The sequence below is a fragment of the Austrofundulus limnaeus genome, unplaced genomic scaffold, assembly GCF_001266775.1.
Source record: "Austrofundulus limnaeus strain Quisiro unplaced genomic scaffold, Austrofundulus_limnaeus-1.0 Scaffold493, whole genome shotgun sequence".
NCBI classification, from domain to species: domain Eukaryota; kingdom Metazoa; phylum Chordata; class Actinopteri; order Cyprinodontiformes; family Rivulidae; genus Austrofundulus; species Austrofundulus limnaeus.
Window position 1 is genome coordinate 177,401 of NW_013952895.1, and position 3,341 is coordinate 180,741.

Here is a 3,341-nt window from a genome sequence, read left to right on the forward strand (position 1 = left end):
CCACGTCACAGCGGAGAGCCGTTAACCAATATGCAAATTATCCTGCAGTACCACTGCTCCACCCATTTGAGCAGCAAAAAGATTGTTTTTAGACCAAATGTTACAGATTTGGACAAATACGCACAAAAACATCTAAATTAGCACAGAAACAGTACTGTATAACATTTTAGACACATTCTAGACAGTTTATCTGCTAAAAAAAAGTTAATTTTGGGGTAAGTTGCTCTTTAAGGGCTTGATTTTGCTTCATAATCAGTGGCAGCTGGCCCATAGGGTTGCATGGGATCGAGGGGGCAACTCTGGACAGAACTAGCCTTCCTGAGGTRTTTCCTCTCAGCTGGTGATAGGCTGCTGCTCCAGCAGACTGCACCTGATGCCCCAACTGTGCCAAAGCAGGTCAAGGATCACTTTTTGATCAAGTTTTGATAAAGTCTGATCAGTGACTCTTGACACATTTTGCTAACATTACAAACATATGCACACACAAGACACGCGCACACACTGAGACGGTGGGCAAAAAACATTATTGCTCTACCTTTGCGGTTTGGCAGCAGGTGATAAATAGTGATGACAATTAGCTGTTGAATCTGGCAATCAAATCCAGTACTGACCTGTTTCAATTCAGCCATTTTAAGTGTAAAAATTTCAGCACAATTCATAAAACTTTTAACCACTTTTGTTCTTTAAAAATGACTGGGTTAGTGTTATCAGCAAAGTGAAATATCACTAAACTAGACATAATTCACTGGTTTCTTCCTTTTTGCCAATCAGAAGAAAATCGTTATTAGGCACATGGCATGTGCTGATAAAAGCCTATTGGTGTAACATCGTGACATCAATTAACATGTTCACCAAAAAGGTAAGAATCTACTTGTAGAATAGATCATTTGTATTTGATGAGAAATGAATTCAGGTCATCACTGACAGGCGTCTGTGTTTGCTTTTAAACAAGCGGCCCGCTTCATTTCTCACGGTGTTAAAACCGTGAGATGCTTTAACAGGATAACTTCGGTGACTGAGTTTAGTCTGTTCCAAGTTTTCAGACTCACCATCTGTTCTCAGTGTAAATGATCTATGGTACAGGTGTCCAAATCCCKGTCTTTGAGGGTCGCTATCCTGCATGTTTTACATGTTTCCTTGCTCCAACACACCTGAATTGGATGAACGGATGATTAACAGGCTTGTACATAATTTGAAGAGGTATTTCAATCACTTAATCAAGCGTTGAAACCAGGAAACGTGTAAAATATGCAGGATAGCGGACCTTGAGAGTTTGACACCTGTGATCTATGGGAAAACTAAGCTGCATTCTTGATTATTACTTTATAAACAGTAAATTTATGAATAACAGAAGCAGTGACTGAAGTCAAACTGCAAACGACTCTGGTTTTTACAGTAAAATTGTGAATTCCAGTCAAAGAAGGCGCGTTTCCATCCTGTTTAGGGCATTCTGATGCAGTTGCTGAGAGGACACTGATCTCTTTCCCCTTCCCTATTTTTGGGAGGCGGCTCCAGTTTAAGGAGGACACTTGAGCTCCACATAAACATGGACTCAGCAGGGCTCACGGAGAGCCTCAGCTGTTGCTGGTTAATCATYGCGAGGCCGTGTTGCTCCCTACAAATGTCAATCCGTCCGTGCAGGAAGGAGGGGGGGGATCCCAGCCGAAGCTCCTCACTAGAGCCTGCAGGATGCACCCCCGGGCCTGTTCTCTGCTGGAACACTGAAACCACTGAGGGAGCTGAGGCTGTAAAGCTGCAGACCAACAGGCTGGAGCTCCCTGCTGCTGTGAGAACCTTGACAGACGCCGGTTCTCTGAACGTCACACCCATTGAGACGAAATCACGACTCCCGCCGTGGATTCTGCCACTGTGTGGACCACCCTAAGCACCAGGAGGTCCAGACTGACGGACCCACATTCAGCTCAGGTGATCCCTGGTCATGCCGCTCGTGGAACCCTGAATCTGCACGCGCCCGYGTCACGCTCTGCCCATCTGTGGGTGGGTTTGCTTCTCATCACTCACCTGGATTCGGATATTTTTTGGAGTTTGTGTAGCCTTGCTGTGCTGAAGCAGCCCGGGGGTTTTGGTTTAGCCCAACAGCCTCCTAATAATTGCCCCCACTGAGGGTTTCAGAGTCGGATCCTCTCGTGGAGCCGCGGTGTCCTCATCAGCAGAGAGGAGCAGGTCCCCAGCCCGCTCCGTACCGCCAGGGGGGAGGGGGGGGGGTCGCCTCTCGTCCTCTTCCTGTCTTCCTTGGGGCCCTTTTCTCCACAGATCCTCCCCCTGTGTGACAAATGGGCTGTCGGTTACAGGGGAGGGGGGGAGCGGGGGGCTAGTATTTTAAGACTTTATAGAGATGGATCCTCCATCCGCGCGGCGTGGCGCGGCTCTCCCTGCGCGCCGTGAATCAGCCTCTTCCTCGCGCAGGAAACCTCTGCTGTTCAGGCCACTGCTGTTCCCAGCTCGCGTGCACACGCACACACAAAATAAAATAAAATAAAAACAACGCAATAAAAATACAAAAAAATCCAATCAAACGCCGCTCCTGGTCTGATGCGCCAGTTGCTGCACGGAGCGTCTCCTGCAGCCTCCTCAGACCGCAGGGGGATGATGGGTCTATCCTCAGCTTCCTGATCAACGTCCCCCCCACCCACCGCACGCCTGAAAGGTGTAAAATGGTTGCGCCTCCTCCGGCAGCCTCCCCCCCTTCCAACAATCACTCCTGGTTTCGTCAGGCGCGCGGCTACGTCACCATCAGCTGAGAGAAGCTGCAACCCGAGTCTGAGAGGGAGGGGCTGCGAGGACTGTTTTATTATAACACAGCTACACTTCATACTAAATAAAGCCTCAGAGCATCACTTCATGACTCTTCACTGTCAAAACTTGCTGCTGAATTTTAACAAATAACGCTGCAGCTAAGACTCTCGTTTTAATAATTGGCTTAAATGACTTAAATTCAACAAATAAATTATTGCAACTCAATGCGAGGTCATGCAAATCACTCCAAAAACATTTTTATCAAGTGAGAAACAAAATCAACACAGTATTTTTCATATTGATTGTTAATCTGAACAAAGTTTGTGCCCAGAACTAACACAGTTGTTTTATTTATCTACAGGTGAATTAATTTAAAACATGTGAACTCTGGCAATGTCCATAAAATGTCATGGCTCAGAGGTAGGGGTGTAAGAAAATATCGATACACTGAAATATCGCGATATTTCATTTCCTGATACTGTTTCAATATTCTAAGGCCCTGTATCGATTTTTTTTATTAATGTTTAAAATGTCAACTTTCCTGCCAGCCATTCGTTTTTATGTTGTAGTTCAGCCTCTGACAG

The 3,341-nt window shown here is 46.1% G+C and overlaps 1 protein-coding gene across 1 annotated transcript in view; it reads right to left on the minus strand.

The window, feature by feature from the left end:
* Window positions 1-2,657, minus strand: part of slc8a3 (solute carrier family 8 member 3) — a 39,684-nt gene extending 37,027 nt beyond the window's left edge. Inside the window, exon 1 of the mRNA XM_014025715.1 lies at window positions 2,023-2,657. The gene's annotated coding sequence lies outside the window, so the exon portion shown is untranslated. The remainder of the gene's footprint in view (window positions 1-2,022) is intronic.
* Window positions 2,658-3,341: the final 684 nt, after the last annotated feature.